The sequence below is a fragment of the Canis lupus genome, chromosome 23 (assembly GCF_003254725.2).
Source record: "Canis lupus dingo isolate Sandy chromosome 23, ASM325472v2, whole genome shotgun sequence".
Classification (NCBI taxonomy): Eukaryota; Metazoa; Chordata; class Mammalia; order Carnivora; family Canidae; genus Canis; species Canis lupus.
Genome location: NC_064265.1, coordinates 12,906,354 through 12,926,424, shown reverse-complemented (window position 1 = coordinate 12,926,424; position 20,071 = coordinate 12,906,354). Strand labels below are relative to the sequence as shown.

The 20,071-nt window shown below is 41.9% G+C and overlaps 1 protein-coding gene across 3 annotated transcripts in view; it reads right to left on the bottom strand.

Annotated features, from left to right (window-relative positions):
- Positions 1-20,071, bottom strand: part of OSBPL10 (oxysterol binding protein like 10) — a 296,485-nt gene that overhangs the window by 165,471 nt on the left and 110,943 nt on the right. The window lies entirely within an intron of this gene.

Here is a 20,071-nt window from a genome sequence, read left to right as displayed (position 1 = left end):
GTCATCTCATATCTGCTGATCCTCTTCTTTTCCTTCCCACTCAGATTTACTCTCTATAGGCTGAGTTTCAGTTGGCATGATGTCAAGTTTCACTGCCTCCTCAAATCTTTCAAGAACTATATTAACAAATACAGAGATAAATTTCCAGACAAGGGCCCAATCTAGACACTGTAAACAGAGCAGAACTGATTTGAAAAAAAAAAAAAAATGTTCATGATAATGAGTTTCCAGGACATGCACCCAGTGCTCATGGTTAACAGCTCCATGGTCACCGGCAGTCCTGGACTGTCAGTTGTGAGTGAAAGGCAGCCACAAGTGCTCATGGTCTGTCTCAGCAGATAGAGGGCAGACAAGACAATGACAGGGCCTCCGGGATCTGGGGCTATGGAACCAGGATCACCTGTCAGGCAGAGAAAGATTTTTTTAACCATGAGCAATTGTGACAACACTGAGGAGATTCTGTCTTAGGTTTTCCACTGTACATATAAGATGCTGAACTAGGATTCCTGTCAACACCAATCACCCTCCATCAGGCAAAGGAGGCTCTATGAGTTATCTCTGGGATCATAACCAAAAGCAGTGTAAAGCAGAGAAGTGCTTTGTAAGAAGCAAAATGCAAAGGCTCTAACCAGGAGCCACCATGATCTAAGGGGACTGCTTCAACCCATGCACTTTACAACCTCAGGAGTGAGGAAGGAGATTAACATCTCACCCAGAAGAACTGAAAGCAGGCACTCAAACAAATACAGGTACATGAGTAATAGCAGTACTATTCACAATAGCCAAAAGGAAAAAAAATTCAAAGATCCACCAACTGATGAATGGATACATATTCATGTGGTTTTTCCATACAATGGACTATTATTTGGCCATACAAAGGAATGAAGCATTCACACATGCTACAATGTGGTTGAACCTCAAAAACATTATACCAGATGAAAGTTAGACACACAAAAAATCACATGGTATGATTTCCTTTATATGGAATATCCAAAACAGGTAAAACCATAGAAACAAGAAGCAGACTGGTAGTTGCCAGGAGCCAAGGGAATGGGTACAGGGCTTTATTTTGGGATGATGAAAATGTCTTGAAACTAGATAGAAGCCGTGGTTGTGTAACACTGTGAGTACACCGTCACTAAATTGTGCGTTCTTCAGTGGCTATTTCATGTTACCTGAATCTCAGCTCAACCTTTTAAAAATGGGGGAAAAAAAGATTAATGCCTTAAGGATCACACAACCCTCCATGGACAATTCTAACATGGTCTGTCTGCTTGTCTCCATCTCATCCTACCCATCTTGAAAGGCTTCCTTTCTTTATTCCATGTTCATGGAACATAATTTCTTTTTTATAAGGCTGCCTTATTTCCCCTAATGCAGGCAGAACCATATATCTAGGATATACCTGGATAAATACTGCGAAGCATTCTAAACAATGGCTTCAATTTTTTCATTAAAATAAGAAGTGACTCCACCCACCGAAGGGTAAAAAATACTTGTGCAGACGATCCCAAACTATTAACAGTGAAGGTTTTAGAGTGGCAAGACCATGCTGTTCTTTCCTCTGTTTTCCAAATTGTCTTGCATGAAATTACATTACATCTACAATAAGAAAAAGTTAATCTAATGAATTTTATTATTCTGGAATTTCCTTATTACACGGACTGTATTACACACACTGAGTACAACTCAGTAGGAAGCAGTTCTCGATCAGATTTCACCCAAAGGAGCTGCAAAGTGTGAGTTCCAGTCCAGTTTTTATAATTAAAAAATAAATAACAAAATAACAAGGACTCCATCAAATCCAGATTTTAAATTCTCTACTGTTATGCATGCCCCAGAAAAATAGAGGTAAAAGCAAACCAATTCCTTCAGAAAGATCCCCAAATCTCTGATACGGGCAGCCAGCAGGTGCTTTTCAGCCCTTGGACTGGCATCATTTGGTTCCCCATGATGCATCTGTGCAGGACTTCCTTGACTCCAAGGGGGATTCTATACAACTGAGGTCAAGGCATTAAGAAGAGGAGATGTGTGCCTTGCAGAGGGCAAATCTGAAGCAATTGAACAATAACATAATGAAGAGATGTCTATTTTTAAAATTCTACTTGGAACAGTTATTTATCTAATGTTGGTGGCTAAATATAAACACACAACTTTCTTGACCTTCCTCAGGGCAAAGCCAAGGCTTTTCCCCATCACCCTTCTTTATTTCTCTGCAGATTTTGGTGCTGGTAAGCACTCGCAACTTCCAAAGCTCCTGGGATGATAGACCATACCAATTCTCCTGCATTTGAGCACACAACCTTTATTTCAATGATATTTTCCATTTATCCTCCACCTACCAACTGTGGGCGAATTCTGAGGTCCCATCTTCAGTTCTACACATGTACTTTTCTCTACAGAGAGCTTTTTGCTTCACTTCTCTTTTCAACTGTCAACTTTTCTCAGAGGAATCACAAATACTTACTATCTGCCCTCAAAATAAGTCAATTTCCAATGATCTATGCTTTCAGGTACAGGATGCCCCAACCCAATGCCTCCTTCTCCCTTCCTATTATTACATCATGTGCCTAGGCACAGGAGGTTTCTCCTATCCCAGCCTCCATTCACAAACCATCCTAAATTCTCCTCATTCTTTTATTCCTCACACTACGGTAACCATTCCTACCTAGTTCTCCCACCTAGGGACTGTCCATTCCTTGTTCTACTTCACCATTACCACCCAATTTGTCTCTGTGCTGACTACCAAATAAGTCATCCAAATGAGTGGTCAAAATATGGACCCCCTCTATAGTGAACTATAGGAACAAGAGTATTATTTTGAGACAAAATTGTGTCCAGTCAAAAAAAAAAAAATTCAGAAAACTCTCTCAGAAAATTGAACATGGAAAAATTTTCCCAACCAGGGAAAGGTGAGGCAACCTAGCTATCAGTGACATCAGGAAACAATGATAACACCTAGGAAAGTAGCAATCATAGGAAGAGCCAAGGAAGAAGAATCCAGAAGGTGCAGCCACCCGCAGGAGCTAGACAAGCACCAGGGCTGGGTGCAGATCCCGGGCTGTGAGGATAGAGCCGGCCACGTAGCAGATGCACCATCCAGGAGCCATGGCCACCGCTCACCTAAAGCGGCACAACATGCCAGTGGCTCCCTTGTCCTGCTCGTGTGCCCTCCCCTCACCCCTCTCACTGGGTAAACCTACCTAGAAATTGAAACAACAGGATTCCAGAAAGGCCACTACTCACCATGTAGCTGAACAGGTGTTGAAAGTATACTCTATACAATATTCAGAATCAGAATTTATATCCCAGGACACCTGCCATGAAGGTTTGGTGTGTGCTTGTTGGGTCTGGAGCATGGTATGGTGTGGTTCTACCAACTTTGACATGATCCTCTGTGTCACTTTTTTCTGCAGCTCTGTGACCCTTGGTCTTACTTTTGCTGAATCCACCCCAACCCAGGACATGTTTCTCTTTCTCTTCTGCTATGGTCATTTGCAAGAATTTCACAACCACCACCCACCCTATACCTTGTTCCAATATAGACATAGAACAAGTATGAAAAGTAGTGGTTAAAAACACTGTACAATTCTCCTTTCAAACACAAAGAATCTGAGTTCCATTATTCTATTTCCAATTCCACCCAGTGACCTTTTTCCTCAGTTTGTTTTAAAGCTCATGCTCTACTCTTCCCAAATCTCCTACTGTTTTTAAAACAAAAAGCAGCCAGGGCACGTGGGTGGCTCACTCACTCAGTTGAACATCCTACTCTTAATTTCAGCTCAGGTCATGACCACAGGGTTGTGAAATTAAGCTCCTCCTCAAGCTCCACACTGGAATGGAGGCTGCTTAATATTCTCTCTCTCCCCCTCCCTTTGCCCTTCCCACGCAGATGCACTCTCTCTCAAAATAATAATAATAAAATAAAAAGTAACCTACATTTTAAAGAACTGGCTCCCGTACCAAAGCCCATCCTCTCAATTGTGTTTTTGCTCCAAAATGATTGAGGGCAATGCCTGTCTCTCAAATGCCAGCATCTTGCTGTCACCTCTCTGCCCAAGTTTTAGGATTAACACAAAAACTGAAGAGCATTTCTAGTCAAGAGCCAAGAACATCAGGCCATCTAAAAGCATGGCAAAATGGTATAAATTATTGTGCCACACATTAAAATGGAACAGGATGAAAAGTAGATCTTGTTTCTCTTCTTTACTTAACGATCTCCCCGATTGTGATAGTATATCGGTTAGGAACTCTCTAGGTTGCAAGTAACAGAAAACTGACCGACAGTGTCCTAAACTTCAGGATCCTCTTTACCACTCAGCAAGAAGTCCAGAGTTGGATGGTCCCAGAGTTGGTAGAATGGCTTTTCCCACTCTTCTGCTCTGTATCTTCTGTGTAGTGGCTTTCTCCCAAAGGCACAATCCCTCATGGTGACAAAATGGCTGCCACAGCTCTAGGTGCCCTGTCATCACAGATCAGTTTCAGAGTAGGAAGAAAGGGAAATGAGGCCAAGGGACATTCTCCTTTTATAGTATTCTCCTTTTACCAGAATGAAAATCTTCTCCCCCTACCCGTGGCAGCTTTCTCTTTACGATCTACCAGTCAGAACTGTGTATTGTGACCATCCCTATCTACAAGATGGGCTGCTGAGCAAGTACCCAGCCAAGAGGGAACTGTTTTGTCATGAGAACCCCGGCCCAAACCTACTGCATCCTGGGGCTTGGGACCATCAGCCATGGAATAAATGAGAGGTCTAGAGGTAGGAACAGAGAAGGAGTGGCTATTGGCCTATCAACAGCTTCTGTCAGGCAGTCTCTCTGGAACTATCTCCAGGCCACTTGAGAGAAAGAGCACATTTTGAGTAGATAATAGTATGACCAAAGTCCTCTTCCTTAGGCTTTCATGGCCATCCTCAGGCACTTCAAACACATCTTGGAAGCAGTCAAGGCTGAATAAGAAGTAAATATTCCCTCACCGAACATGTTTGGTATAGGATATACATGTACTAGACTCAAAAATGCCTTGGAAATGAAAGAATGGAAAAATAAATATGCTGCCTTCTTGTCTTCCCGAACATTCAAGGGCAAACTCAGTGGAAAGATTGAACTGGTTCATTTTCACCAACACAGAAGACATAAAGGAACTTCTGGCTCCACTGTTCTCAATGACACAGAAGCACTTTTGGCATGGCTTGATCCCAATTTCCAGTCACATTTATGATCCTTATCATATCTCCCTAAACTCAGGCCTTCCTAACCCTGTAACTCTCCTGAGCATAAGTCCTCTGGTCTTTCCAGGGCACAGAAACTTCATCTGTGGTGCTTGAGTTGCAAACCTCTTCTCATGCCTACTCTGGCCCTTCTCTTTGCTCAATAAATGCCAACTCACTTATCCTACTAGAATTAGCTCACCAAACTCTTCTCCAACCTGCCAGAAAAAATCGGTAGGTTTCTCCTTTGAGACTGCAGAGCCCTGGATTTCTAGTTCAATTAGAAACACTTGTCTTTTATAGCTTATTGGTCTATCAAATCCCACCTTAAATGGTCTCAGAGTAGTGGCCACATGGAATTTGTCTTCATAGCCCTGGTGTTGGGCAACATAGCATATGCATAATAGTAGTCCAAGGAAGGGTTTGTTTTCTTTTTTGTTTTTTGGGTTTTTTTGGTTTGTTTTTGTTTTTGTCTTGTTTTGTTTGTATCAAGGGCACTTATCACTGACTGGAAACCCTTCTTTAAATTTCTGAGTACAGGGTAGCCCTGGTGGCGCAGTGGTTTAGCGCTGCCTGCAGCCCGGGAGATCCTGGAGACCTGGGATCAAGTCCCACATCGGGCTCTCTGGATGGAGCCTGCTTCTCCCTCTGCCTGTGTCTCTGCCTATCTCTTGCTCTCTCTGAATGAATAAATAAATAAATCTTTAAAAAAAATTAATAATAAATAAATAAATTTCTGAGTATAGATTCTGGCTGTTTCTTCCTCCTTTTCCCTACAGTCTTTCACTGTTATTCAAAGGCTCAGTCTATAGGATTATATGCTTGTCTATAAAAGTGACCACAATACTTTGCAGTTCTATCTCCCTACCTCCTGAATCTGCTCAGCTTTGTGATTTGCTCTAACCTATAGAATGCATTGGAGAGGACACTGTATCTGTTCCAAACCTAGGCTTCAAGAGGTCTTTCATTTTCTGTTCTTGTTACATTTGGAAGCCTGTCCAGCCACATGGAAACAGACCCAGGGCAGTCTGCTACAGGATGAGGGACAGGTAGTTCATTGGCATGGCCTCACCCCTTGGCTGTCCAGCCAACCAACCACTAAACATGTGAGTGAGGCCACCTAGGAAAAGCAAGACCAAATCATTTGTGAACTGACTACAGAAACCTAAGCAGGCCTAAATGAGACCATTTGAGCCCAGTTTAGACAAGAAGAAATGCACAGCATAACTGTAAGCGACATAAATGGCTGTGGTTTGAAGACATTAAGTTGTGAGATATTTGTTGCATAACAGATAACCAGTATACAAATCTCCAGATGAATTTATTACGTTTAAAGTTGGATATCTTGCAACCGATCTGAGAATATCTTCTAGCCCAAATCCTTCTTTTTAATAAGAAACTGACACCCAGAGGGGCTGAGTAGTTAACTCTAACACACACAGACCCAGGACTCTGAAGATGTTCTTATTCTAGATGTCATTATGTCATTCACACCATAACAAGGACTTTATCTTTTACAAAGGTCTATAATTTTCCCCAAAAAACCCCATCAAGAGACTGTTAACAGGATTAGGACACATGCATCCCATTAAATACCAGGCAGTTGATTCTTTTTTTTAACAAAAGAATTGCTCATGTAGATACTTACAGTAGCATGGAAATATTTCTGAGAGTATTTGGTGAGAAATACAAATAAACAAAATATCAAAAAACAACAAATCACAAGACAATTTAAAAAATATGGCCCTATTTCCCTCTCTTTTGAAAACAAGGCACACATGAAAATGCCTGGAATGGTTACTCTGGGGGAATGGATGGGCAAAGGGCAAGGGGGAAGCAGAGAGTCGCCAACATTTAAAAAAAAAAAAAAAAGGCAAAGCAACATTCTACCAAATTAAAATGAGCATAAAAGAGAAAGTTTCCTTTTTCTCTTCCCACTGAAGTTCACACAGGTCAGCAGCAAAGCACCCCCAAATCAGGCTCACTGCATCTTTAGCATCAAAAGCTGGCAATTATACTACTCATCATCATATGTAATTATGATATTAATAGCTACTTTGATTAAGCCTCTCTAAGAGTATTAATTTACTTATCTCGCAAGGTCTCTGTGAAACACAAGAGAAGTGTTCCACCTATCCCACAAAGTAAGAAACTGAGGTACAAGAAAAGCAGTGAGGCTAAGGCCAATTGGTAGAACCATCAGAAGACTCGTTTCCTGACTTTCACACCTGACTTTTCAGCACCATACCCACTAATGGGGTGTGTCTGCGTATTATCTGAGATCATGAGGAAAAGCCCTGACAATATGATTACTGGAAATGGGTTCAGAAGCCAGCAAATCAAAGCAGTCAGATGACATCTAAGTGGGAGAAAAAAAACTCATAAAAGACGGATTCTTTTTTTTTCTTATTTTAAGTCAACCAATTCTAGCAGGTTCTTTTGTATTTCAAGATCAGATCCTAAGAGATACCTCCTCCTCAAACTCAGCATCCCAATGGGGGAAAGAATAATTATGGCCTCACCACATGCAGAAATCCTGGATGCCCTGGGAGCCTACGTCTACACTGTCCTAAGGGAGAAAGACTTCTTTCTTCCTCATAGAGACATGAAGAAGAGCTGAGAATAAATGCACCCCTTCACTCCCACTCCCCAGTGCCCAGGGCCCCGATTTACCTGAGCTGACCAGGGGTAAGAAAGCTGCCCAGAACCTCTGTCTGCATCCCACAGAGGCAGGAGGCAGGAAGAGGCATTGTTCTGGGTCCTCACCACAGCCGAGTGGCTGCAGCCCATGTAGGAGGGCAAAAGGACCCCTGGCCGCAGCCCTTCCAGTCCTGCCTGGCCCTAGCACGGCTCACGCAGGCTGTCAGGCTTCAGCCTCAAGCAAACATTCTCTTGGGTGTCTTCTCCTCTCTGTCAGCGCAGCACAGAGCAGGAGGGCAAATAAAACTTCAGAAATATGATTCACCTCTTCAGCAGTAACACATGCCAGAGGTGCCACCCAGCTCTTCTCGGATTTGTGCAGAATCTGGGCAAAGGGAATCCAAGGCTGCAAAGCTTATGATCCCCTACATCCCACGGCTGGGCCTGGGGGGTCTCCTGAGCTGGGCCGCCAGAGTATTCTTGGCTTTGCTGCTAAAATCTGTTGGTTCTGCTCTGCATCTCTCATTGGGGGAGATGCCCAGGAGTCTCAGAGACGTGATGGATGGGCTGTCTCTCACCTGGCAAGAGAGCAGGGCCTTTCCCAAGAGCAAAAGCTCAGCTACAAAGCAACCCCACTGTCCCTGCTTCTCCCTACAAGATGAATCACAAATTCCCAGCAGCTGAGGCACACAAAGGTATCCTGTGAAGAGCCAAACACACAGCGATGCCGTCGAGTCTCACTTCTATCATGTTCTGGCCACATAGCCAGTTTCCTTATCTGAAAAATGGAGAGAAAACCTACCTAACAGGATTGCCGTAAAAATTACATGAGGCAGTTGTTTTCAGCGAGGGGTGATTTTGCCCCTGCCAAGAAGCATTTGGCAAATTCTGGAGACTTTTTGGTTGTCACAATTGATGGGGGGGGGGGGGGGGGGAGGAGAGAGGTGCTACTACCATCCAGTGGATACAAGCCAGGGGTGCTAAACATCCTACATAGCTCAGAAGAGTTCCTCGCAATAAAGAACTACCTCACCAAAAATGTCAACGATGCCAAGGTTGAGAAACGCTTGTGTCAGGCAACATATGTGGAAGGAACTTATAATCCACGGTGCACCATTTACAGTATGAGAGATGAACATGTTTTTGCGGCATCTGAACTATTTCTGTAGGATAAAAGCAGTTTCCAGTTTGTATTTTTACATCAATACATGAATCTACCTGGGAACGCCAAGCTCCTATGCTATAAGTTGAAAAGAGAGAGCACCAAGTAGAGCGTACTGCATAGGGTATAAATGCATACTGTCTAGCGTACAAGAGCTTTTGAATCCAAAGAGGTAAAGTAGATATGCTAAGTAGCAGCGCTTAAGGAGGACCACAAGGAGAGGTCAATGAGAAGAGCGACCCAGTAGATGAATGGAAAGTAGCTCTCCTAAAGAAAGGTTTTAGGCATCAACAACATTTCCAGCTGCTGACCCAGCCAAGAAGGATACAGGGGGGAAGGCAGTGCCAACAACCAACTAATGGAAGTCGGGGTTCCTATGAAAATGTCCCTGGAACCTAATGCCCACAGGGTTTTCTGACAATATCTCCAGATTGTCAAGAGTGGGTGTCAAGGACTCTGTGGAGGGCTATAAAATCAGCTAAGAACAGAAGATGATGTGGGTAAAGTCTTGTAGTAGAGAAAGAGAATCACTAAATTTGTAGCAAGAGAGAGTGGGGATGCTGGCACCTGGCAGACCCCAAAAACTGCTTCAGGGTTAGACAGCCAGCTTGAGAACACAGCTCAGGTGGGTGAGTAGGCAGGCAGGCACAAGGGTGGGTAAATGGGTAGATAAGGAGGATAGACGGGATAGTTTATCCAGCCCAGAATGTCCCTACTGACATTAACCCTAAAACACTCTACTTCCCAAATATTTTCATTTCCTATGCAACATATTAAAAACCTATTGCTTACAAAATCTTTCTTCCCTTCTTAAGCTGAAAAGTGTCAATTTACTTCTTCCACATTTCAGAAAATGCTCCATACACTGTTCTAAGGCACTAGAGACAGAGTCTGCTCACTCAGTCTGCATGGCCCCTACATCAGGGTCACAGACATGGAAGACAGCACAGTCCATCAGCTGTAGAGTATTAGTGACCCGGGTTCAAAATTCAGCCCCCTACCAGGGATGTGACATATAACCTCTTATGCTTTTATTAGCTTCACTCTGTATTATGAAACTAGGCTGTAGCTTGTAAGAATCTTATCAAGATTAAAGGAAGTGACTTCTGTTAAAGTAGTTACCACTATGCCTAGCATTTTGATTAATTTTGAAAGCTACTTGCATAATTTTATATATTATATTGATATAAAATATTATTGGTCACCCACACCTTTTTTCATATGTGAATTCTATCTCAATAAAGTTGTTTTTTTGGAAAAAGGTAAATACCAAAGCCAGTATACCAAATGGGCTACAAAGGTTGCCCAACCATCAAGGCCAACCTTCAACCCAGTGCTAGTTTATCACTGGCTTGCCGCAACCTTCCTTTTCAAATCTGTCTTCCATAATACATCCTCCTCCCTGCTCCCCAAGGTCTAATATTCCAGTCTGACTGCAATGACCCTACAATGCTTCCTTTACCCAAACTCTCTTTAATGCTCAGGAAATCACTGAGTTCTTTGGTGGTTAATCTCAACTTAATAGCAAGTGAATAACTACTTTCCTTAAAATTCATACTATTACATAAATGACTCCTCGAAAGTTTCTCCCAAGAAGTATATGCACTTGTTAAAAAACAGGATCTTGGGTTTTTTTTGTTTTGTTTTGGTTTTTTTTTTATTTTATGATCCTCTTTTAAAAAGCACTAGGCTATACATAATTTCTAAAAAACGTTTTATCTGGAAATAATTTCAAATTTATAGAAAGTTGAAAAAAGGGGTGCCTGGGTGGCTCAGTGGTTGAGCATCTGTCTTTGGCTCAGGTCATGATCCTGGGGTCCTGGGATCGAGTCCCACATTGGGCTCCCCACAGGGAGTCTGCTTTTCTGTCTCTGCCTCTCTCTGTGTCTCTCATGAATAAATAAAATCTTTTTTTTTAAAGTTGAAAAAAAAAACTGTATATCCTTTATTCCATTTTATCAATTATTAAAATTCTATACTATTTGTTTCGTCATTTGTTCCCTCTTCTCTCCCTCCCCCCTCTATACGCATATATACAAGTATAATTAAAATATACAAATTTTTCCAAAACCATGTGAGAGTAAGTTACCTACATCATGGCCTTTTTACCCTCAAGTATTAACTACTTGTGTGTTTCCTAAAAACAAGGATATTTGGGATGCCTGGGTGGCTCAGTGGTTGAGCATCTGCCTTCGGCCTAGGGCATGACCAGATCGAGTCCCACATCAGTCTCTCTGCGTGGAGCCTGCTTCTGCCTTTGCCTATGTTTCTGCCTCTCCCTGTGTCTCTCATGAATAAATAACTGAAATCTTTAAAAAAAAAAAAATAGAAAAAAAAAAGAAAAGAAAAACCGGATATTTTCTTACATAATCATAATATAATTATCAACTATCTTTTTTTTTTTAAAGATTTTAGTTATTTATTCAGAGAGACAGTGAGAGAGAGAGAGAGAGAGAGGGCAGAGACACAGGCAGAGGGAGAAGCAGGCTCCATGCAAGGAGCTCGATATGGGACTTGATCCCGGGACTCCAGGATCACAGCCTGGGCCGAAGGCATGCGCTAAACTGCTGAGCCACCCAGGGATCCCCCAATTATCAACTATTTTTATCTAATCCACTGTCATATTCTAGTTTTGTCGATACAAAAATTAGATCCAGTTTAGGGTCACATGTTGCCATCTGGCTGTCACGTCTCCAGCCTCATTTAATCTGGAAGATTCCCACAGCTCTCCTGGTCTTTTAGGATATTGCCTTTTTTTTTTTTTTTAAAGATTTTATTTATTCATGAGAGACAGAGAGAGAGAGGCAGAGATGTAGGCAGAGGGAGAAGCAGGCTCCCTGTGGGAGACCTGATGTGGGACTCAATCCCAGGACCCCGGGATCATGACCTGAGCCAAAGGCAAACACTCAACCACTGAGCCACCCAGGCGTCCCAGGATATTGCCATTTTTAAAGAATGCAGTATACACAGGGTATATTTTTTCATAGAATTATCTTAAAATCCTCACTATTTTCTAGTCTCTGACCTTGCTTTATTTTTTTCTTCACGGAACCTAGCACTAACGGACACAGTACATATCTGTTTGTCAACGGTCTTCACCCAAAAATTCCACATAGCCACTCTCCATGGCTCACTACCATAATCTCACAGTATGTAGCATTCAGTATTTGCTGAATACTCCTTCCAAACTGACCTCCTTGGAAGCCTCTCTCCTAGTGTCAGCAAAACAGGTATCAAACAACCCTGCTCTCAACAGCTGGCCCCAACCATATACCCAGATCCTCTGCTCCTGGATGTGCTGCTTCATACTTGTCTACAAGAAAGTTCATTGCAGGAATGTCCCTCAGACTAAGAGGTGCCTATCTTGTCTTGAAGTAAAACTTCCCACAGAAGTCTATCTATATAAAATCATCCACCAATCTTCTAGGCAGAAAAGAGCAACTAAATTATTTATTCTGGAATAAAGCCCTCTTTAAGTACAGATAAATAGTGGAATTAGTTCAATTGAATCAAAACAGCACCTTCCCCACCCCACCTCCTTAAATCTGAAGGTCCCCTTGACGTAAGATCATCATCCTGGGCAGCACAAATACTTTGCTTTTAGGCAAGGCAGGCAGCCTAATTTTAAAATTATGCTTGAGAAGGTACGCAAAATTGTTACACTTTATTAAGACACTAAAAAAATCCCCAAACTTTATCGTTTTAATAAAAGCTGTTCTTAAATTGTGTTTTATTTACTTAATTTGATGGTGTGTTTAGGAGGGTGATGTTTTACACTGAGTTTTAAGCACCCAAAAGGTAATTATCTGTGAAAAACTATAGAAGAAAAATGGCTCTAAGCTTAACATAACACGAAAGTAAAATTGCCCAACAGCAGAAAATGGGAAGACAGAGCCAAGGGAAGAATAAATCCTCAGATGAGCTTGTCCAACTTTACTTACTGAGAGTTTATCAGGCTTAAACCAACGTATTCTATTCCCCCAAATACTTGCTACTTAGGAAATCCAATAGTAGCCCCATGACGCTGTGCTTTTCAACCTGGGGCACTTCATATCTCAGGGTCTCAATGGGAGATGCAGTTCATCTTGCTTTTTACCCAAACCAATTTGGGGAAAGATAATAAAATATTTCTAAACTATTAAACCAGGCTAATATATTATACAGTAAGCTGCAGGAGTTTTTTGAGACCCCTGTGACTTCCTTTTTTTTCCTTAAAGATCTTATTTATTTGAGGAGGGGAGGGGAAATAGAGAGAGAGTGCGCATCTGTAAGCAAGCCCAGGCAGGGGGAAGGGCAGAGGGAGAGGGAGAAGCAGACTCCCAGCTGAGCAGGGAGCCAGACATTGGGCTCAATCCCAGGGCCCAAAGATCATGACCTGCACTGAAGGCAGATGCTTAGCTAGCTGACTGGGCCACCCAGGTGCCCCAAAGGCCCCTGTGATTTCTAAAAATATTTTCAGGTAGGCAGCATTAAGAGGTTCCACACCCAGTAGCATTTACATCACTGTCATCTACAAATGGAGAAGCAATGCTCATAGAACCCAGGACAAGAGCTATCACTACCACTCAGCCAACTGTCCCAACACTGAAGGCTTCAGCTGAGTTAGACTCCTCGTTCATCATTAAATTCTGTTTAAGTCAAATTTAAGGGGAGAAAGGAACACTTGCCCCAAAGAGCACTAAACTTTAAAACTCTAACCCATATCAAGTAAAATCGATTCTAAGTAACAAGAATAGAAGCCTAGTCTAAATTGGCAGGAATTTGGAATTATTGAATATCTTCAAGGGCTTTGGTTTTAAGACTTTCAAGTGAAGAATACAATGAGAAGTTGATTTATCAGTGACTGCCCCATGAAGATCTTCTCCCTGAAGATAAAAGGACAAACCTGACAGGCACGTAAGACAGCACAGCACTTAGCAAAATAGCCTTATAGATAACCACTTAAAGAAAAAAAAAATTCTTCTACAAATTTATTTATTTTTTATTTTTTATTTTTATAAATTTTTATTTATTTATGATAGTCACACACAGAGAGAGAGAGAGAGAGAGAGAGAGAGGCAGAGACACAGGCAGAGGGAGAAGCAGGCTCCATGCACCGGGAGCCCGACGTGGGATTCGATCTCGGGTCTCCAGGATCGCGCCCTGGGCCAAAGGCAGGCGCCAAACCGCTGTGCCACCCAGGGATCCCTCTTCTGCAAATTTAAATTTTAACCATTTGAATAACTACATCAATTAGATATGTAATTAAATAAATATACAATGTGAAAATTTCCAATTTAGCAAAAGAGTACACCCAAATCTCTACTCTCTTTCTTTTTTTTTTTTTTTTTTTTTTTTTTTTTTCTATTTTTTTTTTTTCTACTCTCTTTCAACCCTATATCCCCCCTCCTCACCTCACCAGGGGCAACCACTGTTAGTAGCTTGCTTGTCCTTCCAAATACTGAGAGCATGAGTGTGTGTGTGTATGAGACAGAGCTCAAGTATATATGTGTATCTCTCATTTTTTGGTCTGAATGGTTGATTGGTTCCACAATGAAACACTCTCCCCACCCCACCCCCTCTTTTTTTCTTTAAACTTTTCATTCATTTTAAGATTTTATTTATTTATTCATGAGAGAGACACAGAGAGAGGCAGAGGCACAGGCAGAGGGAGAAGCAGGCTCCATGCAGGGAGCCCGACACGGGACTCGATCCTGGGTCTCCAGGATCACGCTCTGGGCTGAAGGCAGACGCTCAATCACTGAGCTACCCAGACGCCCCTAAACTTTTCATTCATTTTAACATTTAGTTGTTTAAATTGCTTTTAAGTTTTCTCTTCTGGTTATTTTAATGACTCGTTTACCAGAAATAGCCGATTGTGCATTTCCAGTCTTGGTCAATCTGGTACTAGCCATCACTATGGTGATCACTTTATGAGGTCCAACTTGGCAGGGTTCTCCCTCACACCCCATCAACCCAACACTGCTTATGGAAACTAACTCATTGGAAACTAACTCACCATGCCCATTCATTCATAGAGCATGGAGAGAGTCTTGACCCCAGTGGCACTATACAGCTAGTTTTGAACCCAATGCTATCCACCCCACTGCCTCACAGAAAGTGAGATCAGAGCCACTCACCACAAGACCACACAATATGAACAAAGTCAAACTGGCTAAGTCTGGATTATACCAGAACTTTGCAATGCTCATATGATCATTTGATCAGTCTATCAAACTTTTGCAGGGGAGAGTCATTATAGTTTGGCTTTGGGGAGGGTCTTAGCTACTCCTGTATGATCCATCTTCAGGTAAAAAGTAGCTCAAGTTACCTGTCAGAGATACATAGTAGAGGTAGGTGAGTTCATGTTATAGAAAGAAGTGATATTTGTGAAGTGCTTGCTTAATGTCATTTAATCCTAAAAACTACATTGTGTGGTTGATGGCATTATTTCACCCAATTTATAGACATGGAAACTGAGGCTAAGAGAGATTAGGTTACTTGAGACTACAAGATTAGTGAATTGCTTGTGAGTATCCTAGACACAGCCAGAAACCAAGTCCTCTGAACCCAATTCCTTACTCCATCCACAATACCAGATGGTCCATTTGTTCTAAAAAAAAAAAAAAAAAATGTACTTATGTCAAAAAAGATGACATGGGGTGCCTGGGTGGCTCTGTTGGTTAAGCAACCAACTCTTGATTTTAGCTCAGGTCATGATCTCAGGGTCATGGGATTGAGCCCCAAGTTGGATTCCATGCTCAGTGAGAAGTTGGCTTGAGATTCTCTCTCACCCTCTGCCCCTCCCAATGTCTGCTCTCACTCTTTCTCTCTAAATAAATCTTTTAAAAACCCTGTTAACACCTCAACAGTCAAAAAGTAAAAATAAATACAACAAAAGATTTAAATAGGCATTTCCCCAAAGATGATATATAAATGGCCAAGAAATACATGAAGAGATACTCAACATCATTAGTCATTCATGAAATGCAAATCAAAACCACAGTGAGATGCCACTTCATACTCACTAGGATGGCCACAATAAACCGACAATATGTAGTACTGGCAAAGATGTAGTAAAATCAGAATCCTTATTCACTGCCAGTAGAAATGTAATGGTACAGCTGCATTGGAATACAGTTGGCTGTTTCTCAAAAAGTTGAATGGAGTTACCATATGATCCAGCAGTTCTACTTTTTAGGCATATACTCAGAAGAACTGAGAGCAGATATTCACACAAAAACTTGTACACAGGTGTTAGAGCAGCATTATCCATAATAGCCAAAAAGTGAAAGCAACCCAGATATCAATTAATGAACTAATGGATTGAAAAATCTGGCCTGTCCATATAATGGAATATTACTCAGCCATTAACAGGAATGAAATATTGATTGATGCTACAACATGAAGGAACTTTAAAAACACTATGCTGAGTGAAAGAACAGACACAAAAGGCCATAGTATAGGATTCCATTCACATGGAATGGCCAGAGTAGGCAAATCCTTGGAGACAGTCATTAGTGGTTGCCAGGGGGCTGGGGAGAGAGCTTCAGTGGGCAATGAGGAGTGACTGCTAATGGAAACAGAGACCTTCTACTGGGAGTGATAAAATATTCTGGAATGAATTAGTAGTGATGGTCATACAACTTTGTAAATATGCTAAAAGCCACTGAATTGTATACTATAAAAAGGTAATTTAATGATATGTGAATTGGATATCAAATGTTTTGTAAAAAAGATGGCAGTCAGCTGTTAGCTGTGTGACATTGGGCAGGTATATTACTTACCTTCTCTGTGCCTCAGTGCTCTTGCCTATAAAGTGCAGTAATAATAGTAGCTGCCTCATAGAGCTGTTATGAGAAATATGTAAGGTAATCCAGAAGGGGTGCCTGGATGATTCATTTGGTTGAGCATCTGACTCTTGATTTTGGGCTCAGGTCATGATCTCAGGCTTATGGGATTGAGCCCCACACTGGGTTCCACACTTAACAGGGAATCTGCTTGAGATTCTCTCTCCCTCTCCCCCTCTTCCCCATTCTAATAAATAAATCTGTTTTTAAATAAAGATAATCTAAGAAAAGTTCTTTTCACAGTACTTGCCACATAGAAATGTGTTGATAGATGCCATTTATTATTTTCTTTTCTGAAATATGTGTTCCTTAGGATTGTGATTTTTTTCTCTTAAGAAATAAGATACATTTTGCTTGAATGTTACTCTGGATTGATTTTCAACTACTGAACACTAACTGCTCTTACATAAAAAAAATCCTTAAACATTTGATCTAACACAAAACAGTATTTTAGGAAAATACGACAACTTGGATATAGTTTCTTAAAGAACCCAGATCCAACACCACTACCACCACTACTACTATTACTGTCACTAATGGCAATAGGGAGAAGTGAGGGAAGAGGAAGTAAGGTTCACACTTAAACTGCACTAAGTGGTTTATCTCCACCACCACCTCAGGACAGTGGCAAGTATGAAGATACAGCAATGACTTTCCTGTAGTTCCGGATCTTAAGGACACACAGGTAATCACGAGGGTGCACATGCATATGCACGCATGTGCACAAACACACCCTTGTGTAAAGGTGTGCTTACAAGCAAGTACTAGTATAAATGGGAACACGAAAGAGAGAAGATCCACTCTCACCAGGCAGGTCATGAAGGCATCACAGAAGCATATTAGCCTTAAAGACCACAGGAGTATTTGCCATGTGAAGAATGGAGAGAGTAACACATCCCACCAGAGAAAACAGCATGAACAAAGGCAAGAAAGCAGGATGACACACAGTGTGCCAGGGAACTCTTTGTCTAGAACAGAGAGTGCATAAGGGGGAGGGAAAGAGATTGTACCTGACATATGGTGGGCATTCAATGGCAAGGTAAATTTCAGGACCTTGTCTTAGGAAATAGGCAGCTATTGAAGGTTGTTTGAGCCAGGGGGCAGCATTGTCAACAACCTTCCCTCACTCCTCTGCTCCTTACAAAAGCTTATACTAGAGGTTCTTAAACAGTTGCAGTGGGGGGAGCATGTGGATAACTTGCCCTCAAGAGAATATGAGTTCCAACCTTCAAACAAGGAAGGTGGATGCCCCTGATACAGAGACAATGTAACTGGAGAAGTGAATGATCAAGATATTTAATGCCAAGGCCGTGGAGCAGACCAGAACTCTGGAAAGGAAGCACAGCAGGGAACGACAAAGGGAAGGACAGAGGTCTGGGGGGGCAGGGGAAGAGTGGAACACCATTCATCCCTTTTAGATTATTAAGAAAAAAAAAGTCCATACATAAGAAGCGATTAAACTAGACATTAGTTAGTTCCTTCCTTAGAAAATGACAAAGTAGTCATTGAAGCTTTATCAACACTGTCCAACAGAACTTTCTGTGATGGAAATGTTCTGTATCTGTGCTGTCCAATATGGCAACCATCAGCCACATGAGGCTACTGGGCACTTAGACGTAGTTAAATGCAACTGAGGAACTGAGTTTTGAAATTTAATTTCAGTTACAGTTGACCCTTGAACAACATGGGTTTGAACTCTGTAGCAATCACTTATACATAGATTTTTCGTACAGTGCTGTATTTTCTCATCCTGATGATTTTGACATTTTCTTTTCTCTAGCTTACTTTATGGTAAGAATATAGTATATAACACATAACATTCGAAATATGTGTTATTCAACAGTTTATGTCATCAGTAAGGCATCTGGTCAACAGTATCAGTTAAGTTCTGGGAGAGGCAAAAGTTTTAAGTGCATTTTTTGACTGTGTGGGAAAGAGGCGGTGGTCAGCCCCAACCCCTGCATTATTCAAGGGTCAACTGTAATTTAAATTTAAAAAGCCTCATGTGGCCAGAGGCCTCCATATTAGCAGTTTTAGAACCTACCTTTTGTCCTTATTTCTTATATTATCCTCTAGACAAGTGAAACAAAGGGAGTTTAGATTCTCTCCCCACTTTTTAATCTTTATTACTTCTGAGTTATTCCAAATTGTTCTCAGAGGCCCCAGTTTTGTTTAGTCATAAAAGAGGTATCAATGTCATTTGTCAGTTTACCCCCAAGATTCATAGCATTTAGTCAGTGAGTTACCAGCAGTGCCTTCTCTGCGTGACTAAAATTGGCTATTGGTTTAGGGAGAATCAACCCATATGACCTCATTATTTGAATATTATGGTAACATTTTTGTTCAAATACCGAGAAGAGGTGGAGCTGGGATGCTAGACTAGATGGCATCTGATGTGCCTTGTGGCTGCATGGTGACAGATTCTACACATGTCACTGGGTTAGTCTCAGCAAGCAGGTGCTTCCTGTTATGATGCATCCCAACCCAGATATGAAAGCACCTCACCAAAGCCCTTTGACTCACATCCCAGGGTGGCAGAGAGTCAGGGAAGTTATTATCTTCCACCTTCAGAAACCCAGATTGCCAGGATAAAGCATTAAACAGTGGCTCTAAACCTTATCACTCTTCACACTGGGCTATGGACTTAGCATTCAGTTAGAATTCCCCTCCCAAACCTTCCCTCAACAGACAAGCCTTCTAATCCCCCTGAAGTAGTCCACACATCCCCCATGCCTTCTCAGAAGGTCTCCAAATGTCCCTGAGGCAGGGTTCCCTGTACCTGGCAATGGGGCTACCAGGGGCAGGGTCATCTGCAGGGTCTCTTGACGCAAAGCACACCACCCTTAAGACAGAGGCACCCACAGACCATGTTCTTACCACTATCGGCCTCTTTGCCAGGCCAGCCTATCACTCTCCCATCTCCTTTCTCATTGTCCAATGTCCCATCAAACCCCAACTGAACCTCTAGATCACTGGGGAATACTGGACATCATGGCAAAAGCAAAGGATGGGAGTTAGGGGCTCTGTCACAGGAGACAGGTATCAGGGGGAAGCTGTAGGTTGTATAAACATGGGCAGGTCCTTACCCAGCATTCTCTTCAGAAGAGCTGGCACACCTGTTCTTGGGGCTGTCCACCTCCCAGACACCACAGAGGAGACTGATCTTTAATACCACAAAGGCTCACATGAATTAGCATGCCAACTATCAGTTTAGGGGATGGAAAAAAAATA